Genomic DNA, 17,775 nt, shown 5'->3' with positions numbered 1-17,775 from the left:
CTAAGAAGTCTTACTTCTCGGCCTCCATTGCATCCGCTAGCTCTCGCCCGGCACAATTATTTAGTATAATTCGGTCTTTAACGTCCCTTGAAGGACAGCCAAATTTAAATAACAATCTGACACACAGCTGTGAGGCATTTGCGAGCTTTTTTGCGGAGAAGGTCCTGATGCTCCGCCATGACCTCCCTGCCAATTTGGATACAATAAAGGAACTGGAGGCCCCTCGACTGTCCTCGGGTCCAGTATTGGACCACTTTGACCGGATATCTCCAGCCGATGTGGACAAATTCCTCCAAGCTGGAAAGCCCACCACCTGTCCTCTTGACCCGTGCCCGTCATGGCTGATTAGAGAGTGTCCAGACGAGGTGCGGGGCCCCCTGGGGGATATCATCAACTTGTCCCTTGGCACCGGGATATTCCCAGGGGAACTGAAGGAGGCGGTGGTGCGTCCGCTCTTAAAGAAAACATCATTAGATCCCTCAGATCTATCCAATTACCGCCCGGTCTCGAATCTTCCATTCCTGGGTAAGGTGATTGAGAGAGCAGTTGCTGAACAGCTTGGTAGGTTTCTGGATGAAACATCTGCTCTAGACCCATTCCAGTCCGGCTTCCGCGCTGGTCATGGGACCGAGACGGCTCTGGTCGCCCTAACAGATGATCTCCGCAGGCAGCTGGATCGAGGCGGGTCAGGGCTGCTGATTCTTCTAGATCTGTCAGCAGCCTTTGACATGGTCGATCACGAACTCCTGGACCACCGCCTTGCCGACGTGGGGATCCAGGGCACAGTCCTTCAATGGCTGCGCTCGTTTCTCTCTGGTCGGGGACAGAGGGTGGCGCTTGGGGGGGAATTGTCATCACGCCACTCCTTGGTGTGTGGAGTGCCTCAGGGTGCAATTCTCTCCCCGATGCTTTTTAACATCTTTATGCGCCCCCTCGCCCAGCTTGTCCGGAGTTTTGGGTTGGGTTGCCATCAGTATGCTGATGACACCCAACTCTATCTGTTGATGGATGGCCATCCTGACTCGGCCCCAGACACGCTGACCAGATGTCTGGAAGCGGTGGCTGGATGGTTACGTGGGAGCCGGTTGAAGTTAAATCCTTCGAAGACAGAGGTCCTCTGGCTGGGGCGGGACGATATGGGATCGAGGGGGCAACTCCCATCTCTTGCGGGGGTGCAATTAGTGCCAGCACCGTCCGTTAAGAGTTTGGGTGTAATCTTCGATACCTCCCTCTCTATGGAGTCGCAGATTACAGCTATAACAAAGGCGGCATTTTTTCATCTCCGCCAAGCTAAGCAGTTGGCCCCTTATCTCTCTCGTCCTGACCTAGCCACTGTGATCCATGCGACGGTCACCTCCAGACTGGATTATTGTAACTCGCTCTACGTGGGGCTGCCCTTGAGACTGACCCAGAAACTCCAGCGGGTGCAGAATGCCGCGGCGAGACTCCTTATGGGGTCTTCGCTGCGAGAGCACATTCATCCGGTATTATACCAGCTGCACTGGCTCCCGGTGGAGTACAGGATCAGGTTTAAGGTGCTGGTTTTAACCTTTAAAGCCCTATACGGCCTAGGACCCTCGTACCTACGGGACCGCCTCTCCTGGTATGCCCCACAGAGAAACCTACGGTCTGCAAATAATAACATCCTCAAGGTCCCAGGCCTCAGAGAGGTTAGGCTGGCCTCAACTAGAGCCAGGGCCTTCTCGGCTGCGGCTCCAAACTGGTGGAATGCTCTGTCACAAGAGACTAGGGCCCTGCGGGACCTGACATCTTTCCGCAGGGCCTGCAAGACAGAGTTGTTCCGCCAGGCTTTTGGTCAGGGCGCAGCCTGACTCCCTCCTCTGGCAACCTGCACAGAATTTTGTTTAATCGGTTGCCATCAATTTGATTTTAACTAATTTTTATAATGAAATATTTTTAGAATGTGTTATTATTTGATTGTTTATTTGATTGTTGTTAGCCGCCCTGAGCCCGGCTTTGGCTGGGGAGGGCGGGATATAAATAAAAATTATTATTATTATTATTATTATTCCTCCCCCCCCCCCCCCCCGTGGCAGTAGATAAGCAGAACAAAGTAAAGGGAGTCTTCTTACCAGTTAGAAACTTTAATAATCACAGCGAGAGAACAAAGAACACACCTCCTAGAAATGGCAGTGCTCCCAATTAAGGATTCCACCCCCTTACGTCCCTATTAATCTAGATCACTTCTATGTCTTGTAACCTGAGCCTGTCCTCTCTGTGCTTTGTGTGCTTTCTGTTCTGCCACCTTATCTGTTCTTCTTGACCTTGGGCTGAGAGGATGAATGCTTTCCAGAGACAGTCAATCTGTTAACCCTCTCTCTCCCAGTGTTTCTTCTCCTAGATGTTCCCCATCCAGTATTTCCCAGCTCCTGCCTTCTGAACTATGCCCCTCTGCAAACCACTGTTCCAAATCTATACTGTCTTCCTGCTCCTGGAAAGATTCAGGTTCCGGGTTAGGAGCAGAGGGAGGGGGAGGCTCCCACCATTCCTCCTTAGTGCAACCCTCAGCATGGTCCCTGACAACACCCATAGAACCATGGAATTGTAGAGTTGGAAGGGGCTCTGAGGATCACTGCAATGCACCAATATGCAGCTGGATCGAACCTGCAACCTTGGCGCTCTTTGCACCACGTTCTAACCAAGCCACAGGTGATCTTTCACATTCGAGCACTGCACACCATTATGCCTTCCTTTGCTCCAAGCCTCTTCAGGTGTGTTGCTGCCTACATTGCCTGTGCAATTGTGGAGGGTTTCCCCAAGGGCTTGCCCCACCCCACACCGAGCCATGCAAAGCCTGCCATTGAGCTCATCCCCGCCTCCTCTGCTCTGCCTGTGCGTGATTCACTCTTGCTCACTGCTATGCATTCCTGGGGCATTGCGAAGGTAGCCATGCAATCGGCTGGCACAGTGAGGCAGAAAGCAGCACAGTCATTGAGAATGGAAATCCCGCGCAGATTCCAAGCTGGCTCTTGAAGCTCATTACTTCGGTGGCGCCCACAAATCCGCCTTCACGTTTCATTATTTTAATGCAAAGTTGCAGAACCCTTTGGAAGAATGGCTTTGATACCATACAAAAATCTGCCTCGGTTTGCTGCGTGCAGTGGGTCTCTGCTGCCTCTACATTGGCTGCTACTCGCATGGGATGGGAATGTGCCTGAGCGCAGGGATGTCACATTACAAATCTATGCTAACTAAATTTCACAGCTCATGCACCCTCCATCACTTTCGATTTCAGCCGAGGACATTATGAAACAGATGGACGTGTGTCAAATCAGACGGAAGGGACAAAAAGGAAATGTTCTTCTCCCTTTGAGCAAGGACTAGCGAATGAGCATCTGTACACATGGTCAGATTGACGAAAAAATTAAAAATGGGTAAAAGGGGAAGGAAAGAGAAGAGGATGGAAGTTCCTGGGACTGTGAAATGTTTGACCAAGTGGTCACTGGTGGAAAGAAGAGCTGAGGCTGAGCCTCAACGAACCATACATTTACAGCACATGCCACACATGTTTCAAGCACATGACTTCCCTCAAGGAATCCTGGGAGCTGTAGTTTTCCCCTCACAGAGATAAACTTCCCAGCACCCTTAACTGACTAGTGCAGGGGTCAGCAAACTTCTTCAGCAGGGGGCCGGTCCACTGTCTCTCAGACCTTGTGGGGGGCTGGACTATATTGGGGGGGGATGAACAAATTCCTATGCCCCACAAATAACCCAGAGATGCATTTTAAATAAAAGCACACATTCTACTCCTGTAAAAACACCAGGCAGGCCCCACAAATAACCCAGTGATTCATTTTAAATAAAAGGACACATTCTACTCCTGTAAAAACACGCTGATTCCTGGACTGTCCGTGGGCCGGATTTAGAAGGTGATTGGGCTGGATCTGGCCCCCGGGCCTTAGATTGCCTACCCATAGACTAGTGTTACCAGGAGCCTGTTTCTTGTCCACTAGCGTCCACCCAACCCCATTTCTCAGTCAGCCTACACAAAACTTTACATTTAATCTCTAAATGTGTTTTCTCCCAAAATACACATTTGAACATGCATTTCAATGCAGTTAAACTGTTGAGGAAGGCAGCACTCAGAAAAAAATGTGAAATCAGTCAGAAAGCTAAGTTCTGATTCACACGTTAGTCAGAAAACATAGGAACCCTGGAAGATGTCTTATACCAAGTTAGACAATTGTCTGCATTGTCTGCACTGATTGGCTCTCCGGGGTTTCAGGCGGGGTGGAGGGAACCTTCCCAGTCCTACCTGAAGATGCCGGGATTTGAACCAGGGATCTTCTATACGGAAAGTGGTTGCTCTATCACTGAGCTGCAACCTTCCCCCAGAGAGGCAAGGACCTGGTCAGATAATATTGGAATTCACAATGATGCAATTCATAGAATCATAGAGCTGGAAGGTACCCCAAGGGTCATCTAGTCCAACCCCCTGCCAAGCAGGAATCTCAGCTAAGGCATCCATAATTCCTCAAAGTTCTCTAGTCCTGTGCCCTTTGGATTATTACATCTGCCCTTAGTTGTCTTCCCAGCACAGCATCATGCCTGCCTAAAATGCCAGCAATAACTAGTTTGGTTTGCTTGCATGCCCAAGGTAGGAAACAGATGCTCCTTTTATTGGCAGTGATGTAGGTTAACAACTTTTGGCATAACTCCCCAGGAAACTGGAAGGCGCTTTCCATATAGATAGGAGTTGCTGTTGCCATTTTAAAGTTACCTTAACGAATGAGCTGCCAGCCACCTCCATTGAAACTGCCGAATGCTGCCTGTTTTTCTGCTGGTCTCTATGCACACCCTGGGATGCGGGTGGCACTGTGGGTTAAACCACAGAGCCTAGGACTTGTTGATCAGAAGGTTGGCGGTTCGAATCCCCGTGACGGGGTGAGCTCCCATTGCTCGGTCCCTGCTCCTGCCAACCTAGCAGTTCGAAAGCACGTCAAAGTGCAAGTAGATAAATAGGTATCGCTCCGGCGGGATGGTAAACGGTGTTTCCATGTGCTGCTCTGGTTCGCCAAAAGCGGCTTAGTCCTGCTGGCCACATGACCCGGAAGCTGTGCGCTGGCTCCCTCAGCCAATTAAGCGAGATGAGCGCCACAACCCCAGAGTTGGCCACGACTGGACCTAATGGTCAGGTGTCCCTTTACCTTTATGCCCACCCCACCTCCCACGCACAGAGAATAAACCTTAACAACTTACATTTGGAGTTCACATCAGTCAGGAGGAGAGCATCTCAAGCTGCTGTTCCCAGATACTCGTTGTCTGAGACGGTTATCTTAAACAGGAACCTGGGGAATGATACATTAGACTGAATTTAACATCAATTGGCGAAGCTGCAGTCAAAGGCAACCAACGTAGATTATCAGCATGGTATGTGTGAATGAGCATCAGCAAGTGGTTTTTTTGTTTTCGTTTATGAAATCTTCAGTCAGGCAATCCAATTTCAGCACCAACCCAATACCTGTAGGTTATACAGAAAAATCTGTATAAATTATGCAAATTGGGTAAAATCGAATATTATCCAATCACTCAGCCATCCTCTCCATCAGGATACTCTAAACAGGTAATAAAAATAGATGGTATTGATGATCACTTTTTGATGCTGTGTTGCAAACAGTGCATGGGAAGAAGTCCTTACACTAAAGAGGTGGTTTCACTGGATACAAACCCCCCCCCCCCCCCGGCTTCCAAGTCTGGATTTGGCTACCTTCATCTGCAACTCTAGACTTGACATGGCAATTACTCTTTTTCTTCAGACCCCTTTGAAAAAGGAAGGGGGGGGGGTGCTGAACAAAAGGATGCCTGAGTGGTGCTTAATCATTTGAAAGCTCCGACCTCCTGAGTGTTAACTATTAAGGGGAGAGGTTAATTGGAGGTGTAATTAGAAGGAGGTTTTTAGTCATCATCATCATCAATTTTTTTTTTTTACATCTCACATTCTTATGAGGAACTTAAAAGGACACTATTGGTGCAATCCTTACCATGTCTACTCAGATGTAAATCCCGTTGAATTCCATGGGGCTTATTCCCAGGTGAGAGGCATTAGGATTAAATCTGTAGGAAAGCATACAGATACAGAAAAGCAGCAATCGGAGCCAGACTGATTCAGCCCTGCATGGGGCATGCTCCATCATCCAAATGTCTTTTCAATTTGATAGCACCAGTGACTCAAAGCCATTACCATTAATAAAGTATGGGCAGCTTGTGTCATCCTAATGAATCAACTCAGAGATATATTATTGCTTATTGCACTATCCCTGTAGCCAGGAAGCTCTTCAGATTAATGCAGTGGGGCTAAACCATCTGTTTTGCAAACTTCCGTGTAAGATACAGCTGAAAATCTCTAGGCGCACAAAAAAGGAAAGGGCATCTGTGTCTCTGGGGGTGAGCCCAGGAAAGTTCATTATACCTTCAAGGGAGGGAAAGTCAGTGTGTGTGTGTGTGTGTGTGTGTGTGTGTGTGTGTGTGTGTTAACAAGCTGCCCACCATTGTGCCACACAGCTTCACCCTTCCACTGGAGTGAATGGTCATGCAGATCTACTGTCTTTTTTTAAAAAAGCAAAAATATTGATACAGCAAGAAAAACAACAACACACAAATACCAAATTAAACACCACAGGAACCATAGACACATAATTTTCTTAACAAACAATAAAACATAAATTGGTCTTAACACTAAAGACCCAACCTCCCATCTATTCCATGTTTCGATTTCATATTACTTATTACCAATACACACTTTTATCATAATTAAACTTCCTCTTAATATATCTAATTTCTTATATCTACCTTGAAACTATTACTGAAGTTCCTTGAATGCTGCAACAGATTTTAAACTACTATATTTATTTTTCAAATATTCTTAGAAAACCTCCCATTTTGAGACAAATTCCTGTTTGGTTTATTCTTTATTTTTTCTGATAGACCGTCTAGTTTGGCATATTCTGTCAGCTTTTGGATCCAGTCTTGTATAGAGGCGGTTTCATTACTCTTCCATTTTGCCGCAATCAGAACTCTTGATGGAGCTCTACTGTCAGTCACTGGGAGGATGCTGTGCTGTCAGGTCTTGGATATGAGCAATGCATTGTGGGTCTGACCTCCCCACAGCTACCAGGGTCTGACTCCCAACCAAACGTTACCTCCATGCCCTTTTCTTTCAGCTGTCAAAGTTTATACTGTTATGAAACTGGGGTTAGGCCAAGTGATCCCTTGGTTTCCCCCACCCTCAGCCCTGTGTTTCTGTGATTGTAAAAAGAGACCGCAAAGATAATTAGTAAATGTCTTGAACAAGTTTAGCCTCTTAGATTCCCTCCTGTAATGGAGATTAGCTGGTGGATGTCCTTTTTTAAAAAAATATATATTTTATTCAGGATTTTCTTGTTTTACAGAAGTGTAGTGCCTCGTATCCCCCCCCCCCCCATGTAACATTTTTACAAATCCATTTCATTTGTTGAGGCATTAGGGGGAGAAGAAAAAAGAAAGAGAGAAGAAAAGGGGGGGTGGAGAGAGGGAAGATGGATGGGGGTGGGGTCGGGTGGCGGTGTTTCTATTATGTTTAATGTGTGTAGAGTTTGGTGTCAGCGTTGCTTGTGTTGTTCACTTGTGTTCCTTTGGTGGTGAGAGAGGTTGGGGTTGGCCTAGGGTGTGATTGTTTGCTTGTGATTGGCTGTGGTGATCTATGTTTTCGTGTGTGAGTGAGGTGGGTGGGTGTTTTGGATCAGGTTAGCCATATTGATTTGTATGCTGTTGGTGGATTATTGTCACTGTCCTGTTGGGCTGTGTATGTGATAAAGGGGAGCCATACCGGGGTGAAGGTGTCTTCTTCTGTTTGTCCCTGTGTCAGTTTCAGTTTATTAGTTAATTTTTCTAGTAGGGCTGTTTCCCATACTATTTGGTACCATTGGTCCATGCTTACTCCTGACAGGTCTCTCCAGTGTCTGGTTATGGTGTTTCTGGTGGATGTCCTTAACAGTGACCTGTAACCTGTTCTGAAAGAGGGCATGTGTCTTTCTTCTGAAGTGGGTTTTCAAATGCATGTCTGTGCATAACTGAAAAGGATTAAGACTACTGTCCTGCACTGACTGCAGCAGCTCTCCAGGATTTCACAGAATCAGAGTTGGGACCCCAAGAGTCATCTAGTCCAACCCTCTGCAATGCAGGAATCTCAACTAAAGCATCCAAGATAAGATGGCTTTCCAACCTCTGCTTAAAAAACAGCAAGGAAGGAAAGTCCACAATCTCCCAAGAGAGTCTTTTCCACTAACTGCTCTTACTATCAGAAAGTTCTTTCTGATGCCTAGGACAAGACCTGCCAAGGAAAATAAAGAATTTATTTATCTATGCAGCAACAGCAGCAAGAGTCTTGATAGCACAAGGATGGAAGAATGAGGAAATCCCGACAAAAGAACAGGGGCAAGAAAAACTGGTGAACTATGCAGAACTGGCTAAATTGACATGTAAACTGCGAGATAAGGACAACTGTAACTTTAAACAAGAATGGGAACTTTTCACAAATTACTTAAAAAGACAACAAAATGAATTGGACCCCTTGGCAGGTTTTGAATAAACATACACAAATTTACTGATTGATAACATGGCAGACAGATAAAGTAAGGATTTGTATAATTTTATAACATGCAGAGAATAATATGTGTTGAAAGAGGAGCTGAGGGATGTCCCTGGGGGAGGGGAGGGAGGGTTTATGGGGGGGCGAGGAAAAAAGGGGGAAAATAATGAATATGATATGTTTTGATATGTTGTTGAATTGCTAATTTTTTATTTTTTAAAAAAGGAAGTTCTTTCTGATGCATTTCAAATAGGAGTGTTTTCCTATCTTGAGATGTCAGGAATTGAACCTGGAAACATCTACCTTCAAGACATTTGTTCTTCTGCCCCTGAACTATGGCCTTATCTTCAACTACGGAGCAGCCACCTGGAATGCCTAAAGCAAGAATGGCATCTTCCTGAACTCCTAATTCAGCAACATAGCACCTAGCGGATCACAAGATCAGGCTGGAAACAAAATTGTCTTACTGTCTGACAGATGGGAAGCTCATCCCGTTAAATATTATCAGGATGCACTAATGAACATGGCGTAAGGCATGCAACATTTAAAAACAGCTAGATAACTTACACAATTTGAAGGTATATACATTCAAAGCAACTCGTTAGCTCACCCAGAGGGAAAAAGGACATGGCTTGAAGCACACAGCGCTGAATGCATGAAAAAACCCAAAATGCAATTAGTGGTGTTTTCAGGTTAGCTTTCCCCCTCACAAATAAATGCTGTTTGGACTGCATAGCTGACACAATCAATGCAAATACAGTGTTCAAATTTGAGCTACACTCAGGAACAAATGTTCCCATTCCCTTCTTAGGCTTTTCCCCTTCTTGCTCATCTACACCAGACCCTTCTCTCTTAGGCCTTGGATTGCCAGGTCAGGAGCATCCCTGATCCTTAGGTTTCAGGAGCCAAGCTTGAGACCTATAGGTATGCCCTGGTAATGTCTTGGGGGTTCTTCCTATGTGCTCCCTCCCCCCACTGATCCCTGGAGACGGAGAACAGAGACTTCAGGTCAGCCTGGCTGTCTGGCAACCCTGCTTAGGCCTCATCTGCATTATACATTTAAAGCAGTCTGAAGGTCTCCTGCCCAACTTGAGAGCATCAGGACACTCTTCCTCAAGCACCTCCCCGAGCTCATCTCTAAATCTTATCAGCAAGATCAGAAAGAGCAGAAATGTGAAGTTTTAAAATTTCAGGTGTCGGCATGATGAAGGAAGAAGTCTTAGGGTCAACTTTACAGAATTAGACTTTTTGTCCATAAGACTACAGTGGTACCTCGGGTTACATACACTTCTGGTTACATACGCTTCAGGTTACAGACTCCGCTAACTCAGAAATAGTGCTTCAGGTTAAGAACTTTGCTTCAGGATGAGAACAGAAATTGTGCTCCGGCGGCACGGCAGCAGCAGGAGGCCCCATTAGCTAAAGTGGTGCTTCAGGTTATGAACAGTTTCAGGTTAAGTACAGACCTCCGGAACGAATTAAGTACTTAACCCGAGGTACCACTGTATGCAGTACTGCTTATTCACCAGGTTCACTGAGTGGGATGGGAGGAAAGGGGAAGCAGACACATGAACAGGCAGTGCAATTCCTATCGCAGCATCAGCCCCCAAAGCAACAGCTCATCCTTGCTGATTCTTCTGCCTTGTACACACACACACACACACACACACACACACACTGTCCATGCTTCTTTCCAGCCAGCTCTAAAAATTCAAATTGTTTCTTTTTCCCCAATTACATTTAAAAATTATGTTTCAGTTTCTGCCCAGGAACCAGTTGCACTAGGTCTACTGCTTGCACTGTGATTGCTGGCTGTGAGTTTCTGGGTGCTGATAAAGACCTTTAAAGCTCTAAGCAGTAAGGGACCTAACTATTCCTTCACCCATATCAGCAGGTCTGTGCTCAGAGTTCAGCCTCAGAGTACCCATCGCTGGGCTGTACATGTGTGTCCACCTGTGAGGTGGGCACAAGGAAAGGGGCCATTTTGGCAGTGGCTTCATGCTGGTGATACACTTTTCCAACTGAAATATGCAAGGCCCATTCACGTCAATCCTTTAAGAAGGCCCTAAAGCAGAGAGGGGGACATGGGTGGCGCTGTGGGTTAAACCACAGAGCCTAGAACTTGCCAATCAGAAGGTGGGCAGTTTGAATCCCCACGATGGGGTGAGCTCCCATTGCACAGTCCCTGCTCCTGCCCACCTAGCAGTTCAAAAGCACGTCAAAGTGCAAGTAGATAAATAGGTACCGCTCCAGCGGGAAGGTAAACGGCGTTTCCGTGTGCTGCTCTGGTTCGCCAGAAGTGGCTTAGTCTTGCTGGCCACATGACCCGGAAGCTGTACGCCGGCTCCCTCGGTCAATAAAGCGAGATGAGCGCCGCAACCCCAGAGTCGGTCATGACTGGACCTAATGGTCAGGGGTCCCCTTTACCTTTACCTTTAAAGCAGAGAGGAGAGAACTTCAGGCCCTGTGCTTAAATACATTCCCCTCAGGCCTCTCTACCCAGCCCTTCAGGTGCTCCTCAGGCAACACCTTTCAGGGGTCCTGCTCCATGCCCACTTCAAGTGCTTTTGCCTAGCAAAAGTTGTCAATAAATAGGTGCATGTTGCATCCCTGCCTGTCCTTCACTGGTCATTAATTAGAATTCATTATTAGTTGCCACTGGCAAAGTGAAAGCGAGACACTGAGCAGCAGAGCCATAACAAAATAGGTCTCCTCTTGGGACTTCTTTTCTCCTTTGCAGACCTACTTTGCGGAGGCATAAACACTCAGACCATAATTGATTCAGTATTCGAAACATATAGGCAAGCACTAAGTTAATTGAAGGCAAACTCGGAAGTCGGAGCTAGAGCTTATTGAAAAATGTAAAAACCACTGAGGCGTTTTACACTCTCCAAATATCAAGATCAGAGAGAGTTAATTAGCAGTTATTCCTTTGGGCTGATCTTTATAGCTTTATCCCTTGGGCTTCTCAGAGGAGTCAACCCCTTGTTAATATTTCCTTTGGTAATATCCCAGAGGGGGCGGCAGAAAAATGAGAACCATTTTTTTGGTGTCTGGGTAAGAGCAGACTTTCTTCTGCTGTGCTGAACTGGGAATCTAAGTCGCCAAAACATGAATACATTGTGAGGGGAAACCCCACCAAAATTGCAAGAAGACAGGCCTACTGGCTCCAGTTTCAAACCCACGGACATGTAAAGAAGCAATAGATTAGTGTAGGCTCAACCTGGGGTACTTGTGACTTGCACATATCAGCACGGTCCCTCATAAAGATCCCCTGCAGGCATGTCCGCAGTGTCTATACTTTATTTTTATTTATTAATTCCTACGACATGTTCAAGAAATCCAGGGCAATATATATGGTTCTCTCCCCAACCCATTTTGTCTTCCCAACAACCCTGTGTGGTAGGTTAGGTTGAAAGCTGGTGACTGGCTCAAGGTAGCCTGGCAAGCTCCATGGAGGAGCAGGAATCTGAACTTGGGTTTCGCCAAGCCCTGTGCTTTCACTACTATACTCTGGTGGGCTCTAATGATGGGAAAACAATGGCTTTGTTCATATTCCAACCTGGGATGTCATGGTCCTAGAACAGGAATACTCAGATATAGAGTCTTCCAACAGCAGGTGCCATGAGGAGAAAACAGATCCATTCCCTTGTCCTGCCTCTGTGGATACGCTGACCCTGAAGACTGTATCTTGTACCCTGAACCTTGTGGAAACACTTCTCCAAGGATTGGACCACATGCTGCTTGGATCAGGGGTGTTAATCTTGACTACCGAGCCTGAATTATAAAGCTCTGTCAATTGCTCCAGGTCAGTGCTGTGACAACATGCTCTCTCTGCCTCACCTGCAGAACTGCTAACCATGGTCCTTGTCCAAGGTCCTGATCTTTATCTTTACCTACCATCCTATTCCAGAGTCTGGTGTCTACTGGTCTTTACCTTGCTTAGGCCAGTGCCTTAGCTTGGTGGACATCAAATTGATTAGAACAGAGGACTTACAACTGCGCCTTGCACCTGTCTACTTATATAGTCTGTCCGTTTATATGTTCCCTACAGGTCATAGAATGTATGGAGTGTCAATGGCAGAGTAAATCCAGAAGCCCACAAGAACCTAAGCACAACAGTGCTCTCATCACTTGTGATTCCCAGCAAGTGGTACTTAGAAGGATAGTGCCTCCAACTTTGGAGGTAGAACATAGCCATGGAGGCAAGTAGCCACTGAGAGCCTTCCCCCTTCATGAATTTATCTAATTCTCTTTCAAAGCCATCCAAATTGGTGGCCATCACTGCATCTTGTGGGAACAAAAATTCCATGCCTTGTGTGAAAAAGTACTTCGTTTTGTCCATCCTGAATCTTGTTTTTAATTTCTCTGTGCTTTTAACTTCTTTTTCACTTTTTTGTGACTTTATTGTTGTGAACCTATTTGATATATGTTTATGATGCAGCAGTATATAAACGTTTTTATAGAGAAAGAAAGAAAATTAAAATAAATCTTCTAGCATTCTGCTTCATTGGTTGCCCTCGAGTTCTGGTGTTAAATAAACAGTTTCCTTTCAACAGTATAAAATCAATATTAATTTATATCGATAATATAGATTTATATCAAGTATTTAAAAGGAGAGTGATAAAATAATAGTTTCCTTTTTGGAAATGTATGGATGACTGTGAGACAAAATGAGAGCCTTTCTCTATCATCATTATCCTTATCATCATCATCACCGTCATCATCATCACCTTGGTGGTTCCCGACAGCTTTTCCTGCAGCCCAAGGGTTTTATCAGCCCAGAAAAGAGCCAGGAAAGGCCCAAGGGTCCTGGTCCTTACTATTAATACCTTCCATTGGTCCATCATTTGTTTCCTGTCTCCTTACGCTTGTGGGGCTATAAAAAATAAAAATAAATCATTTTTACAATAATTGCTTGCTGCCAGTTCCAAGTCTCAAAGTCACTTTGGAGTCCTTGCGCTTTTCCAGGTGATTTGCAAAAGTGCCTAATTTCCTTTAATGCTTTTATTCCTGTTTACTTGTTGCCGAGGCCCATTGCATGCATGCCTTCAAGGTGAGGGTGAGGAGTCCCCCCCCCCCCACGATGGACCATTGAGCCATGAATAAAGTCAAGGGCTGCATCTCATAAGAGGTGGAATAGAGCCAGATTCAATGGTGGGGGTTGAGCAGGAGCCAATAAATAGCCTGATTCGGAGCCAAAAGAGGATGGATGTTTGCAACACTGCAGGATTGCAGAATGCTCTCTTGCTTTCTGTCTCACCCCATCCCTCTGTGTGTATCATCCCACCTCTAACTCTATAATTATTATTATCATTTAAACTTATATACAGTAGAACCTTGGTTCTTGAACACCTTGGTACTCAAACATTTCAGCTCCCGAGTGTTGAAAACCCGGAAGTAAGTGTTCCGGTTTTTGAACATTTTTCGGAAGCCGAATGTCCAATGTGGCTGTTGGCTATTGTTTCTGGGGCGCTTGCGCCAATCGGAAGCCATGCCTTGGTTTTCGAACGCTTTGGAAGTCAAACAGACTTCTGGAACAGATTACGTTTGAGAACCAAGGTACCACTGTACTGCCCTTCATCTAAAGATTGCAGGGCAGTTCTCAACGTAAGGATACAAAACGAAAACATGAAATACATAATAAAACAAAAGCCAAAACAAAACAAACCGGTACTTCCCCCTCACTGCACGCGCCCTTCAATCTCTGTCTCTATGGTTGGCATAATTTTTCTCCCTTATGTGGAGTATACATTAACATGGAAATGGGAGGGTTTTGTATTTTGAAAAAGCATGGACTCCTCTGCTGAGACCTCTGTCTGCAATCCTCGTTCTCTGCCTTTTGACCTCTCCACCGGTGGAGAGGACAGCCTGCAACTTCCAGTGACCCTCCAGTCACCTTCTCTGGGAGCTTAAAATTGTTGCCCTAAATGTAATAGATTTAATAATTTTCAATACAGCTTGTGCGTTAGAAACAAAGCAATTGGAACAGACTTGTGGGGGAAAGGTTTGGCGGAAAGATTCTAATGACTGATAGAAGAGCAACTCAGAATGAGACCGAAATTAAAAATCCGAAAGAGGATATTAAGCAGCATAAGAAGCTATTCAGTAGGAAATGAAGAAAGCAAGAAAAATCTATAGTGACTATAGAAGAATTAATTAAGACTCTGGAAATGAGAATTGGTTTCTTGATGAACGTTGGACAATGAAAGCTAGGTTAAATCATATAAAAATATTTTGTATGATGGAAAGGATGGAAGGAGACAATTGATTGCTATATTTGCATAAGTCGTTAATAGGAACGGCTGGCACAGATTTTAATAGTTGTATTGAAGTGTATTTAGTATTGCTTTAAAATACATAAAAGAACCTTAATTACTTCGAGGTAGTAAGATAAAGTTTTATAGCACATCAATAAGAGATCAAGTGGTGAACGTTTTCAAGGAAGAAGACCCAGCAGCAGAGGAGGTTAGCTCTGCCGCCTGAGGCAACTGCCTCACCTTGCCTCATGTGGGGGCCGGCCCTGTCCTTTTGTGACATCAAAGGCGGTCCGTAGCTAATGGCAACAGCTGTGGAGGCATCAGCACACACCCCCAGGCCTGTGGGGGCACCTCAGCAGTGATGTGTTCATTATTGAAAATATTTAGAAATATGTGTACGGGAAGTGTATGTTAGTGAGAGAGAGGAACCATAAAACAAGATATTTTACCTTCCACTATCTGTCTCTGAAGAAAAAGAATGAACATGATAGATAGGTGTATTTAGAAAAAAAGCATTTATTTAGAAACAGAAGCTGGCTTGCACTTCAGCCCTGTAGCACCCCTGCAGCTGGATGTCAGGGAAGGGTCAGAGGCAGAGGGGAATAGTGGATATGACCCTTATCTTTGTAGGCTCTATCCTGGGTATGCAAAAGCCATAGCTTTCTACACCCTTCCACCTCTGATGAATAAAGATTGGGGATTTTGGAGATATCTGTAATACTCTGAATATTAAAGGACTCGTGTAATCATGTCAGAGCAATTTAAAAATTGACAAGAGAAAATGTTGGGCATATCATTTACGCAAGATGCACAGTGACTTAAAAATATGAGAAGTACCTAATAAATACAAAATCAGGGAAAGACTCCCCACCCCCTCTCAGCAGATGTAAAGTCATGCAGAGTGATGATTTTTACTGAGGGATTAAAAATAATTTTATTCTGCGATAAAAAGATAACGATGGTTGGGTTTTACTTCTGAGTGGGAGCATTTGTGGAAAAATGTATGCCCTTGGAGTTGTGTATATTCTGCAAATAACGGTCAGGTTATTGCCAACAAAAATTTCAATTAGTTAATATAATTTACAGGAGCAGAGTTTAATAGCATCCTTTAATAGGCAGGTCTAAAAGAAAGGCCTGATAAAATTTGTAATAGAGTGCCGATAGAATTTAAAGGGTGATTAAGAGTCTTATAATTAAAGGATGTTTCACACAGAAAAGGGAGAAATGTTACTTTTTATCGTAATACTTTCAAGCCTTATGTTGCTCATAATTCACTCCAAAAATTGCAATAAAACATCAGAACGCCTTGATAGGCTGAAGAACATCATTTGTTCATTTATCTGGAGAAAACTCTCCCGAAATTTTAAAACAAAAGCAATTTAATACAGTTAAAACAGTCTAGAAACAGCATCAATGAAAGACCAGCGCACACAAGAAATCTATAAAAGGTTGAGCAGAACAGAAATGTTTTGAAGGTTCATTGGGTGACCTTGAGCCACTCATACTTTCTCAGGCTAATCTTCCTCACAGGGTTGTGAGGAGAATATGGGGTGGCAGGAGAACAACGTATGCTGCCTTGGGCTCTGTGCAATGGCAGACCTTGGGGTCTCAAATTTCAGTGGTGTCCTGAGCAGTGCCAAAATTTGGTCGTCGTCCCCACCTTCCATTCTGGTCCGTAGTTGCGTTGCTCCCCTAAATCCGCCTCTGCTCTGTTGAAGAAAAAGGGATACAAATGTAGTAAGCAAAGAAATAAGCAAGGAAAAGCAGGCACACACAAGGCCCTACTGTACTTCCTTCCTCAGAGAAGTCTAGAAATTTAATTACTGTACTTCCTCTAAAGTAGGCTTAAGATTATGCACCCTGAGAGCAGCAGCAGAATTCAAAGAAGGCAATTAAGCAACACGGTGGGGACATGGGCAGGTAGTCAGCTAAGATTTACTCAGAGTAAACCCACTAAAGTTAATGGAACTAACTTGGGCATGCATATTAATTTCAGTGGGTTTGCTCTCAGCAGAACCTAACTGAATACAACCCTTCCATTGGCACAAGGACTGCACCTTGCACAGCATTAGGACTGCCATACGTTTTCCCCAGAAAAGCTGAACAACTTTGCCCAAAAGGCAAAGCATGTAATTCACACTGGCTGCCTGATCACAGCCTTCCCCACTAGGGTAAGATGTTTCCTAGAATCATACTTGGAAGGGACCCTGAGGATCATCTAGTCCAACCTCCTACAATACAGGGAAATGCAGCAGTCCCGTCTGGGGATTGAACCCGCAACCCTGGCATTATCAGCACCATGTTCTAACCTAAGGTTACCAGATGTCCCTGTTTCCCAGGGACAGTCCCCGGATTTACAAATCAGCCCCCTGACAAAATCCATCTATTTAGCAGGAAGTTGAAAAGTGTCCCCGGATTCACTGAAAAATATCTGGCGACCTTACTCTAACCAACTGAGCTGTGTTGTGTTTGTTCTTGATCTACAGTAATTATTTCCAAAATATCTGTTTATACAAATGCAGATGGTATTAAAATCTGAGTTTCCTTTTTGTCTTCCTGCTTTGGGTTCTATGTAAGTAGCCAGGCTCCCAGAATATGTCAATGCACGTTACAAGCTTATAAATCACCGAGAGCAAAACTTGGGGCAGATCATTTGGTATGGAAGTTTCTGCTGATGTACATATTACTGGAGAAAAGGCACTGGAATCTTGCCCAGTGTAAATTTAGTAAAGAATTATCCATGATAATTATCCATGATAATTTATACATCAAATGTTGATTTTCTGGAGCTGACAGCAGAAGCATATGATGACTCTCTCTATCTCTCTGTTTCTGTCTCTCTCTCTCAACAGGTGGTTCTTTGTGGGGAACCTGTGGTCTTCTACTGAACTACTACTGCCATCCTCTCTGGCCAACTCTGGCTGGAGT

The sequence above is a fragment of the Podarcis liolepis genome, assembly GCF_965112155.1.
Source record: "Podarcis liolepis genome assembly, chromosome: 6".
Taxonomy (NCBI): domain Eukaryota; kingdom Metazoa; phylum Chordata; class Lepidosauria; order Squamata; family Lacertidae; genus Podarcis; species Podarcis liolepis.
This window is presented reverse-complemented; position numbering follows the sequence as displayed.